Source organism: Agelaius tricolor, unplaced genomic scaffold, assembly GCF_023055355.1.
Source record: "Agelaius tricolor isolate 1412-34295 unplaced genomic scaffold, bAgeTri1.0.p SCAF_4, whole genome shotgun sequence".
In the NCBI taxonomy this organism is placed as follows: Eukaryota; Metazoa; Chordata; class Aves; order Passeriformes; family Icteridae; genus Agelaius; species Agelaius tricolor.
Window position 1 is genome coordinate 37,764,219 of NW_027269264.1, and position 13,348 is coordinate 37,777,566.

Genomic DNA, 13,348 nt, shown 5'->3' on the forward strand with positions numbered 1-13,348 from the left:
CTCTGAGCAAAATAATATGGTGGAAGATATCCCTGTTAACTTGCAGAAATGTCAGATTAGGTGACCTTTTTACATCCTTTCCAACCTACCCTACAATTTTATGATTCTCTGGTATTATAACTTTTAGCAAGATTATTTCTATTTAATAAAGAATGTTACAAGAGATGTTTCAGTTAGGTAAACTTATTCAATTATTTTTCATTACAAAAGAGAAACCTACAAATGAATACATTCTTAAAAAAATCCCTGTGTTCTTAACTAAGCATTGACTTGCATGAAAAGAACAACAGACTTCATTTTCCAGTTCTCTACGCCATTCTCATTTTAAGAAGCTCACATCATGAGCTGAAAAGTGACAATCTGGACTTAACAGGCATGACAGGTTGCCAAACTAAGATTACCTCTAACAATGCTTCACAGTGCACCAGACTCTCTCCTGCTGACCTTTCCACACGTGGTTCAGAGACCACTGGATTAGAGCTGTTAACAAATCACAGGTGCAGCCAATTAACCAAGAAATGACGTAACAATGACTTCCAGTTTTAAGCATGAGGCTCATTCAGCAAATAATGCTTTTCCATCAATGAGCTCAGTATGGATGCTTATCAGCCAAACTTAAGAACTTCAAAAGGCCTGTACTGCTGATACACTTCTCATTAAAAAGCGATTTTACTATTAAATTTTCCAACTGTGACTATGGTATGCTTTGCTGTTCCCTAGCTTGGGAAGTTGTCAAACAATGTGCATTAACCTTTTTACTGAGAGGATCACAGATTTGCAGGTGCACAATGAGCCAAAATGTGAACTAATGGAAATGGTGGTAAGAATTATGTTGTTGTGGTTATTGCGGGTTTTTGCTTGGTTGCTTTTTTTTTAATAACACGTTAATTTGTTGGTTGGTTGGTTTTGTTAATTATCTTTCCACCCCATTTCTCCCAGGTGAGTATGTCTCAGTACATTCCACATTCTGGAGCTTTAAAGAGACTACGGAGATATAGCTGGGCACAGCCTAGATTTTGCAGGACTCAATAAGCCACACTGACTTCCACACACCATCATGTAGTCCAAAAGAGTCAACCCCACTCTAAGAACGTGTGCAAGAACACACAGCATGTCTCCACATGTTATCTGATAGGCTAGGCATGATTTTAAGACTTCCATTCTACACTGAAGTAACAACTTTTAACAACTTTTGCCCACAACTTTTAAAGCTGAGTTCTCTTTGCAGACAGTTAAGCCCCATTTCTTTAGTAATGCAGAAAATCCACTAAAAGTCAGACTGACTTCTCATTAACTTGTGCAGCAATATGTCCTTCTTTTGTAATATCCCTTAGCTAGAAATGAGTGGACAAGAATAATAGAGCATAACAGCATTCTACACTTTTCTCTCCTGCTCACTTTTATGGTCCTTATCTGTCCAATGCCTCAAAGCATTACCTAATTCACTGGAAAGTGAAGGGGCAGTGCCACTAATCTCAGAGCTCTGAGACCCAGGAGACCTAGAAAACATGTCACAGTGAAAGACGCAAACTGTAAAATGAAAATTCACATGCTATAGCCAGCTCCATGAAATTGTGTATTTTGAACTGCTAGTCCCACTGCCATTAACAGTGCTACTTGTATTACCAGAGTTATTTCCTCATGCCAGATGCTATAATATCCTAATAACCCCTCAGAGTAACAGCCATTCTATAGAGTTAGTCCAAACCTCTTAGACCTTCTTGGTAAAAAAGGCAGACTCTACAAAATGCCATGCTCTACAGAAACTAGTAATACCTCGTCCAATTATTAGTAAAAGTATTTTAAGACAACAGTAATCTCCAGCAGAATAAGGAGAAGCTACATGAATTCACCAAATCATTTTTCTGTTGGGTGTTCATTCACAGACACACATATTTACAGCTTTTAACATACTTAAACACAAAACCCCACCACATTACTTTATAATAAAAATTTTACTTAAAAAGATGCCACAAACACATGATATTTGGCTTTATACTTTGATTTCACCAGTGTCATGAATTTTATACTTAAGGTCCAGGAAAATACAAAGAATAAACAACTGTACGGAATAAAGGGTAAAGATGGGTATTCGTAATTTGCTCCCAAAGGCCTGAATCAAAAAATGGGACCATATAGGGGAAAAAAAAAGTTTAAACTTAGCCTCAGATTTTATTTCACAGGGTAAAAATATTTTTACATAGAAAACTGATGGTTTAGCAATCATTGTCCATTTATTTACAACAACAGACACAGCTGAAGATATACAGACATTCATCTCTGAGCACATACAGAAACCCCCCTGCATTATTATTGTTGTTTTATGTTAGGGATTAAAACCCCCCCAAAAAAGAAAAGGACTTAAAATGTAGAGAAGAAAAAAAAAAGATTCAATAGCTCTTTCTGTTCATGTATCAGAGAAAGGCTGATATGATATCTGAGAATGACATATTTTTCTGTCTTCTTGAATTATCCCAAAACAGAAAGAAAAGCAAGTAAAAATAAGCATCAGAGGGAAAAATGAAGCAACATGGTCATGCAGTTTGCTTCCAAGTGTTTTTTAGAAGGCTTTCTTTGAGCCATGAGGAACACTGGTTGTGAATAAAATGGGAGGCAAAATTTAGAGAACCAGGGGGTGAAAGAAGAAGGGAAAGCAGTAGTGTTATTCTTTACAATGAGAAAATATAACTCCGATAATTATATTACTCAGAGTAATATTATATACTCAGAGTGACAAAGTGTTCCTCAGCAAAAAAACCAGAACTGTAACTTAGATTAATAAAAAAAATTATTTCTACTACTTGCAGACACAGAGAAAAGATAGACTATCAAACCATCTTGTGTGAAGAAAAAAAACAGAGCATAATATTTGATGAAACTGACACATAACGAAAGCTGGGGAAAACTGTAAAATGCTGCAAAAGAAGGTTAATGCTCAATCTACCTGATGCACCAAAATCCAAGAGAAATTTGATAGAATTTGCAATTTAAGATATGCTAATAGAAGGCTAGCAGATGAGTGAAAAAGGGTCCAAGAGGAGCAAAAAAGATTGAAAAGCAGTAGCATTTTTATTTACTTAATAAGAAAGGTAATTACAAAAAAATGTTTGTGGGGTTTATTCTTTACATTAAAATGGGATTTTTTTTTCCACCAAAAGATAAGAATGAGATAAAAGAATTTAGGAGGCTTGCGTGCTCTATTAGGTAAATCACTGGATGAAATGATAGCAGCCTTTTCTGCCTTATCCTCACAAGGTTCAGGCTTTTTGGATGTTTTCCACTTTCATAAGATAAACAGCTTCTTCTCATTAGAAGCAGATATACCCTTATAAGGATTCAAGTTGGGTTTCCTTTATTCATGTTGATTTAGATTTTATTCAACCCCTCCAACCTTGCCCATTCTGTGATTCAGATCAGAAAGTTTTGTAATTTATTTTGTTTCACTATTATCAAATTATCAACTATATTAACTGATTATCAGAAATGTAACACAACATTTTAGGTAATGATTTAATTCCCTTCTTTTTATTTACAAAGCATTACTCATTATAAACATTCTGTAACCAGAATCTGGTAACCAACATCACTTCTTCTACACTATATTAAAAATACTTATTACCTGCTTGGCTCTGTAGAAAGGCATGTACAAATAATAAAAATATTGAACTGTAATATGGATTGAATGTCTACAGTTAAACAGCAGATGCAATGTTTAAAGAAACTGTTTGAGTATATTCCAGTCATCCTTCACTGCAGTGCCACTTTAAGATATACCACTCATATTTACAGAAAATATATTCTATCATAGAAAGAAAACCCTCAAAAAGTCTTTTCCCATGCTACTCAATTCTGTTGAAACAAAGAAAGGAAATGGAGCATGAACATTTAGCAATTAAAAAGTACATGGCTCTATCACTGCTAAATCCATCTTGTTATGTTACAAGAATAAAAAAATCACATGTGCAGCTAAACAACTGAGAACTCTCCAACTCTTTGAAATGGTATCTTGCCCACTATATAGTGCTAACAATTCACTGTATAATAAGGATTACACGTTCTCACCTCCCATTATGCTAACTGCATTTTCACGGGTCATATACGCATCCTTTTTTCCAGGTGACTAGACAAATGCACACACAAACTTCACCTAAAAATACACTGATTCTTGCCAAGTAGCAGCAGGATGAAATATACCACAGTAACAATCCCGTCTTTGTCCCAGCCTAACACTCTACCTATTAACAGGCTTTGATGCTTAGCCAAGAAAAATCTCAGTGCTGGGATTCTGGTTTTTGTGCCCAAACAATCTGGGCCTGTGTTTAATATAGTATAGTCTGCTTTTAAGTTACTGCCAATCATTAACTCTACAAAGAGTGTGTCAGGGATTATTTTGCCTTTACAATGAATATTATTAACGTAAAGAAGGGAGAAAAATTTACATTATTTTGAAAAGAATAAGTGAATCGTGCAATCCTTAGCACTAAGAAAATAGGCTTATTCAGAATATAAATGTATTGCTGAAAACAATTCTGAAGTAATCTTTTTATTTTCTGTGTGTCAGTAATATGTGTCCAAAATACTGAATCTCTTGAATAAAATATAAAACTGCAGATTGAAAGAAACACTAGATTCTTAAACTTGCAGATAACTTCAAAACACATTTTTACTAAAGGAAAAGTAGGTAATTGTTTACAGTTTCTTAAACAATTACAGAGACACTATCATCAGTTGAAAAATGACTTAGGAATATATTAAAGAAAAATATGAAACATTACACTTAGATAAACTAAATTATTATTGCTATCCTTACAAAAAAATGGACTGAAGTGAGTGATCCCTCATGCACTGAGGAAAAGAAATATGTAAAGCAAAAGAAATTATCAATTAAATATACTTTTAAAGCATTCATGCTATGAGATAAGTGCAGAAGATGAGAAAAAAACTAATAACAAAATGACTTGATAAAACATATAAAGATTAAAACAAGAGTAAATGTCATTCAAGGCTCTAGTCCCAGCAAGAGGCTGCTCCCATTCCACTGTAAGACTGATATCTTTTATACAGTATACTGTGGACAGAAGGTCATGCCCACCCTCTATACCACTAAAACTTGCTTAGAAGTCTCTTGTCTATGACAGCTTACTTCTGGCCTTGGTTTTTGTAGCTTTTTTAGAATTTGATGTACTGAGATTGTATAAGCAATCTATTCTACAGAGAATGCCATAAGCAAGTAGAATACTCTAGTTGTATAAAAATTAGCAAGAAAACCAAGCCAAGTGGACAGGAACAGAAGACAACAATCTCTTGAGACAGTCTTAAAAAGAAAGTCGCTCAATCCCAAGGGTAAGGATGTTTTCTGTCATTTTCACCAAAATATTCTTTTCTCTCCTTCATCCTCATACCATAAAATTATTATCAAATTCCAGTCCAAAGCAACTTCATTGGCTGTGAGGTTTATTTATGAATTTTTGTTTACATTAATAGTTTTACTGCAATCATTGAGTCATGTAAACATTTGCAAAAGTGAGCATTTTCATATGACTGTGGATAAATGGTAATTTACAAATTAGGAATTTCATTTCAAATCCTTATTGAATTTATATACTATGACAAGTCACTCAAAGCATAAAAAATACACATTAAGTAATGTAGAATCTTATCAAAATAAACATCTGACATGTGGGAAGTATGACTGTAAGAATGCATGATCTGTGGGTGACTGTATACAATATAATTACAAAATTAGGACATCAGTACCAAACCAAAATACTCTGAAAACATTTCCCTTCTTTCATACACTTGAAATATATAAAACTAAGTCTCTTCCTTTTTTCTCTTTACATGTGTAGTGAATTTGTGTGTGTGTGTGATTTTCTAGTTTAACATTTGCCATAGTCAATATCAAGTGAAGCACCATAAAAGTATCTAACATTCTTTTCCTGGGGATCTGGTGTATAAAGACATCTTCATAGATGCCAAAGAACTCCCAAACAGAAACAAAGAGAAAGTTCAGTTTATAAATTACAAATATGTGGAAGTATTTATACCTTCTGAAAGACAGAAATTTAGAACTGCTATTGTATTAACACACTCAAAACTGGGTTTTAAAAGAATATATAAAAAATAAGTTCCTTTTCCAGGTTACTTTCCATTCCCACTGTTTTTGATGCCTAGCCAATGAATTCCCACCAGTTAGTGTCTGTGCTTCTTCTTAGCACCACAGGAGAAAAAAAAAAGTTTTCAGGTAGCTTCAGATTATGCATATCTGAATACATTGCTGTGGCTATAAAACACAAGATAGTGTTAACACAAGTTACACTCTTTGGTAAAACAATTTTAAATGTATTTAGAATTCAGAAGAGACCCATCTGCAAACCACTGGAGGCATGTGACATTTTGTCTACTTTATTTCTGACATAATCTCCAAAACTCTTCAAAGGCAGAGCTCCACTTGTGCTCTGAGTACAAGCTGAGTTTGGCATGTGAGGCAAGGATTGTATGTTGGAGCACCTGTAACTACAGTGTAATGCCTGGAAAATGTGTTGATCTTGACAACTGGCAGGTGCTTTCCCTGTCCTTATGCTGTAAAGTTAATGCATAAATAATGGAATTACTTTCAATAATAATCCAAATTCCACCCCTTTACTGAGGCTGAGTGCTGCTCAGATTTCCATAAAGTGCTTCTCTAGTGAAAGAGCACTGTCCTGGTACACACTGAAAATATGTAGGTAAGGTACTACTTGCATTATCTCCTACAACCTTGTCTTCACAGTCAAGTTTGCATGCTTGAACTAATACCTTCTCAACAATTTATATGATGAACAAGAAAAACTATCTAATATGATGAACTAAGAAAAAGCTAGTGTTGTTTACATACTGTATCTAACGCAAATAACTAACCTTATAAAATTCTGCTTGGAAACAGTTCAATCAAGATACAGAACAACAGAAAGACTAAAATACTGCCATACTGTGCTGATACATATATGTATCAGCACATTTCAATGCCTAGTACTTCTCCAAGAATCTTTTCAAAAAACAATTCAAACCAAGAGTGATAGAACAGAAATGGAAATATATTAACCACTGAAGAACAACAAGGAGAACACTTAGAACAGTCCTAAATATGTTTAGTAGTGCAATAAAGGCCACTGAAAGTTATGATTTTAAGAGAAACATTTCAATACCCTGAATTGAAATAGGACTTGCTTATTTGCTCTCTTGAAATTCATCATTATAGGAGCTTTTGCACTCTTACAGAAATACTGGTAAGAATTTTACTCAATATTATTTAAAATTATTTCAGTATGTGATTAAATCGCTACTTTTGCATAAAGGTGAATTTTATCAATTTAAATATAAATTGTTGAAAGCTTTGGACAGTTACTTTAGTGTCAAAATGTCCTGCTTCAAATTAAGTTAAAATTGGACAACAGAAGCTGTTTTGCTAGTTTATTACTAACGATGGCTCCTAGTTTTAAAAGAACATCCATACAAATGGAGCACATTAAACACAGAGTGAACAAGCCTTTTTTGAAATACAGAATTAATGATTTTTAATAAAATAAAAATATTCACAATTTCCCCATGAAACACAAGCATTAGCCTTAACATGAGATACAGAACCGTAGAATGGTTTGGGTTGGAAGGGATGGCCTCTGCCATCCAAGCTACTGCCTCCAAGCCCCTACAATGGGCAGGGACATCTGCAACTAGATCAGGTTGCTCAGAGCTCTGTTCTGCCAGACCTTGAACAAACTGCATGGTGGAGCATCCACCACCTCTCTGGACAACCAGTTCAGCGTTTCACCACCTTCATTGTAAAAAACATCTTTGGTAAATGTAATCTAAATCAACTCTTTTTTGAAAAAAAAACCACTAAAACCATTGCCTCTTATTCTTACTGCAAAAGACCCTGCTAAAAAGTTTATTCCCTTCTTCCATACAGGTTTTACCTCCCTTGCCTGGGTGGCCATACTTTTGAAGCAGCCCAGTTGGCTTCCTGGGCTGCAAATGCATGCCTCCAGCTCATGTAAAGTTTCTTGCCAACCAACATCCCCCGGTTTTCTCCTCAGGGTGGCCCTCAATCCATTTTATGCTCACCCTCTGTTTGTGCTTAGGATTGCTCTGACCAAGGTGCAGCACCTTGCACTTGGCATTTCTAAACTTCAGAGTACAAATGAATTTCATTTTGAGAAAAAATTGAGAGGGGAAATTTGGGTTTCAGAGTAGCATATAAATTTTGACACAATGCTATCAGGGAGTTTCTTAATAGAACTAAGCATAAGTTCCTGACTGGCTGCTAACTTGGCTAATTTTAGAGTCAATCCAAAAAAGCTGAAAATGTGCTTCCCAGTACATACGTGTAAGGAAGTCTTAAAAAAAATAGCAACACAAAACAGGCCAAAAGACTATCTTCAAGAATTAGATTACGAAGTTATTACTTAAAATAGTTGTCAGAGGCACATAACCCACTGAGTAGAAATATATCTATTCACTCCAGGGAACTCTACTAAATCCATTAGTAGTGAATTGCACAAACTGTCACAGTAGCAAACTGTCAGAACTGCTAGACAACCTGGGCTTGCTGAATAAAACAAAACCTGAAGATCTAATTGCCAAAATCTAGGAACTAAAAACCAGAGAAAATGACAAACTAATTCTCAGAGAGCAATGATTGAAAAGAAATTGGAAAGCCCAAGCAACATAAGTGATATCAGTTGAATACCTGTAAGAAGGGCTGACGTGGTCAGCCTGTGAATGAAAAGGGAAGTGGAAGTAAAAAAAAAAGTTGCTGCTCTCTGCATACAGCATTATTAAAGCTAGTAAGAGATTAATGATGAAAGAGATTTAAAGAATGTTGAAAAATTTGAGATGGAAAAGAACCCAAACCATAAAGTAATTTGAAGACTAGAAAAAAATTTCTTACTGTGAAGGCCAGAAAAAACTCAATGTCTACAGCTTACTGAAAGGACTCAATTAGAATTTAAGTAGTTGAAGTAAGAGAAAATACAGCCTGCTGAAGTGAACTTCAGAAAAAGGCACAGCAAAAAGTAATTCAGTGGCTACAAGCTGAACCCAGACAAGTTAAAATGTAAAACTGGAAGAGGTACCATTAGGAATCATGTATCTAAGTACTGAAAGAGAATACACTCACTGACTAAATATGGAGCAAACTACGCTCTCTTGATATCTAAAAAAAATTATGTCTGAATGCCTTTCCAGGTCAGCTGTAGCCAAACAGTGAGTTCAATACAAGGGTAACTGGCAGTAAATTATGGCATGAGATACACACTTTATCTAATCATCTCATTTGGCTTAAAACACTTAAAAGAATACCTGAATTTGCTGTATGAAAACACCAGCAGTTCTCTAGGTACAGTGAAATTTGAAGCCAGTTGCAAAAAGAGTTTTTATTCAGAACCTCAAAAGCCAGTTTTACTAACATATAATGTCTATTTTCTGGTGCTAAACTGGAAAACCAGGAGACAAACTCTATTGTTGGACAAAGCCTGATAGTAAGTTACCCTTAGTTTAAGAAAACCCTGGTAGGAATAGCAGTACAGTTATTAAATTTAAAATAGTAGTTTTGTGAATAAATATATCTGTTAATATAGAAACAGATAAAAGTTAACATTCCAAAGTAAATAAGTAGCTTTATATATATGGTATTTGCATCACATTATTACATTTGTTAACAGCCAACATTAACAGAAAAGTAGTTGCTGAACACAAGATGAGATACTAGATTAAGTTTAAATAAGTAGAAACATATAAATACACATTTTTACTACTTTTCACTGTGTAATGCTTGCATTTTAAGCACAAGGTAACAATCACACAATAAATACATTTAAAACAACATATTTCAACATAAATTATTAATTTACAAATACAAAGTACCTAACTCATCATATATAACAACTGCAAATTTATAAAGAGAAAAATTTTGATTTCAAGATCTCTTAAAAAAGATTTCCATGTGATCATGTAAGATTACCTTTGGCTTTTCCACACCACAGTACTATATGAGCACTTTAGCAAAGCAAACTCGTATGCTCAGTGTGGCAATGTTTATTCATGTTGATGCCAAGTAAATGTTGAGGTGTCTTGACAATATTCAATTTTTACTGTATGGCCTGAACTGGATTTAGCATGAACTTGAAACCCTGCCCAGCATTATTAATTATTTTTATTATGATTGTGTCTAGGTGACAGGACTGTGGGGGTGTAAGTTTTTGTCCAAGTTATTTCATGTTGTCTTTCAATAAAAAACTAAGCCTGAGGAAGTACATCTTAAAAACTGTTACATGTTTCTGCTTTAAGGATGAAGGAACTAATTACTTATATATGCACAGAAAATATATAAAGCTTCACATATGATTCATTTTACCCATGACAAGCAAATGGATGTAAGAAAATAACAGGAATGCAAAGGAGTGCCAATAGAGGTACTATAAAATACTTTAATAATTATTAAAGTAGTTAGTAGTAGTAGTAGTAGTATTTACTACTATTCATCTCCTTGGGATGGTAATAGTTTGTAAAACAAAATAAATGTGATTACTTAGTTCAACTGCAAATTATAAGATTATTAAGAGAAAATATGCAAGAGGAAATGCCAAATTAAATTCAAATGATATTAACTACTCAAAAAGCTTCTCTTCCTCAATAGTTTCGCTATTTTAAGCACTTATTTCATATTGCCATTTAACACCACACCCATTAAAAGGATGCAAGTGAACTTGATTATACAGTGAAAAACTGTACAGTCCACTGTATTTCACCCCACACTGCATGTCTTGCAAACAATAAGCACTGAAAATTTTTAAAGCTAGTAAACAGAAATGTGTAGTATCCGAGCTCCACCTACAGGATGAAAAGAAATGTATAAGAAATATTTTTAATTACCAGACTACAAGAGGGCTATTTACTCTGAAGCCTTCAGGTGGTCATCTCAAGCCACTGCCATTTTACAAACTCAATGCAATGCTGAGAAATTTCATTACTTATGCAATGATGGCAAACACTTTTTCTATCTCTAAATATTCCTATATGTAAGCAGCTGTTTCACAGTGTGAAGTGTAGGTTTAAGCTTTCTAAAAAACCCGAGACCAACAGAACTTCTCTAACAACTTGCCAGAATGACTGGGAGGCTCTTTTTCTCAAGTTTCCTTATCTAATACAAAGTTGTCAAAAAAAAGCTATTTTAAAAACATACACAAGAGGTTAAAATGCATACTGAAATGACTAAAATTAACTTCACCACTTGAGCACTTCAAGTATGGTTGCATTTAGAAGTGGTATTGGATCTTAGTACCATGAATTTGAGAAAGTATCTATGGTTTCTATACTGCTTCTCTAAAACAGACCTTACAAATGCATTTGGATTAAAAGAAACTGATACAAATGAATACAGTTTTGCAGAAGATGTCATGCATGTTAAAAACTGTACTCTGAAACAAATGTTGTTAGAAGTTTAATTATTCTACTAGCACATTTAAGTATCTGATGAGAAGAATAGATATCACAAGTTTCTTCACCCTATGATATGTCAGTAGACATTACCCTCAAGCTATGGATAGTCCATCCAACTTTTTGTTTGATATTTACACCTCCTACATCTCTGCCTCTGATCAACACAGGCTTTGAGTACAGTAGGTGGTGAACACCCATGTGTATATTATTAAACGTTGCCAGTACACTGAGAAAATAGTCACTATTTCAGACAATGAAACTTGATATTGTTTATCTTACTTTATCTAAACAGACCTCAAATGTAAAACCACATTATTTATAACAAACAATATTGTGCCTTTGATTTTTGTGCCAGAGGACTGCAGACAATTATTTGGAAAACAGTAAGTCTAGAAATTTATGTTACTTGTGATACTAAGCAGTATTTCCTAAGGCTATGGCTCCCAACTGCTAAAAATGCAACCAATAAAACCCTCTTTTGAGTTAAGATAACCCATTTGGCTTTAATACTATTACTACTGCCTCCCTGAAAGAACAGAATAACCACAGAGCATATTGACTGACCACATGTAGAGCCAGCAGCTCACAGACTGATTACACAAATGTCTCTTAAAATAAGCTATAACATGATGCAAACTTGGGCCTTTTGTACCTCATTCCTATAGGCATCCTCTTGCCTCGTATTCTCTTCATGCTACAAACTTGCCATTACACCTTAGTCAATTTTGTTTCCAGCAGCCATTCTAATAAAACCCCAGGGACAATTAAACAGATTGGTGCACAGGCAGTTGAACAAATAGGTAGGCAGTAAACATGTACAGATTCCAAAGCCCTTTGCTACTGTAAAGAAGTTATTTGGCTGCTATATAGTTCAAGGTTCTTTTTCAGAGAGAGCTTTTCTTAGAGACCTTCAAATTTCTAAGTCCTTGCCTCCACTACTGAATATGGCTGAACTGTAATTGTTTATTCTCCCCAACCAAGAACAATTCACTGACTCTCAGAAGCTTAACATTGTGTCAATCTCGACCACAGAACTAGTAACCAGATTTTGGGATTGAAGTTATCCATCATCCTCATTGATCTCTACTTCCTGGGGACCTGAATCTGTCTACAGCAGCGATACTACAGCCACCAATTCCCAAAGCAACACACATCACAACTTGAAAGACAACAGAAAGAAAAGTCAGGGAGTCTGTTTTACAAGATGTTTTGTACATGTTCTTTAAAAAAATACCTAGTTATGTCTAACATAGCCATAAAATTATGATACTCTATTTTATGTACTGCAATTTATGCTATATGTACTGCCATATGTACTAATATGTACTGCTCTTACTGAAAGAAAGGAAAACTGAAAAATAGAAATCCAGTGCTCCAGAATCAGAGTTTCATGCTGGTTTCAGCTGAGGTAGAGGTAATTTTTTCTGCAGTAGCCAGCATGAGGATGTGCTTTGGACTTGTGTTGAACACAGAGCTGTTATACAGAGAGCCAAAGACTTTTTTGCTTTTTTGTACTGGAAGCAGGAGAACTGGAATGCCTGGGAGGTATAAGAAGACAAAGCCAGGACAGGTGGCCCCAATTGACAAAAGAAGTATTTCAGGCCATGTGACATCATGATCAGTATGAAAAGTGGTGAGAAGAAGGATCATATGAGTTGGAAGGGATGTTCACAAACATTGGCATAACTAAATTACATGACTGTAATCCATGCTGTTATGTCTGCAGAGAAAAAGGGATGTGACCGCTGCAGCATTGGAAAGCTGGTACACTGCTTTGTGTTATACCAGACTTCACTGGATGACCCTCCTTTCTGTGAGTCTCAGTGGTGGGCGGCTACTAAGTGTTACTACTATGTGTGAACACAGGTAC

General features: G+C 34.9%; 1 protein-coding gene across 1 annotated transcript in view; it reads right to left on the bottom strand.

Annotated features, from left to right (window-relative positions):
- CWC27 (CWC27 spliceosome associated cyclophilin) overlaps positions 1–13,348 on the bottom strand; it is an 89,177-nt gene that overhangs the window by 60,761 nt on the left and 15,068 nt on the right. The window lies entirely within an intron of this gene.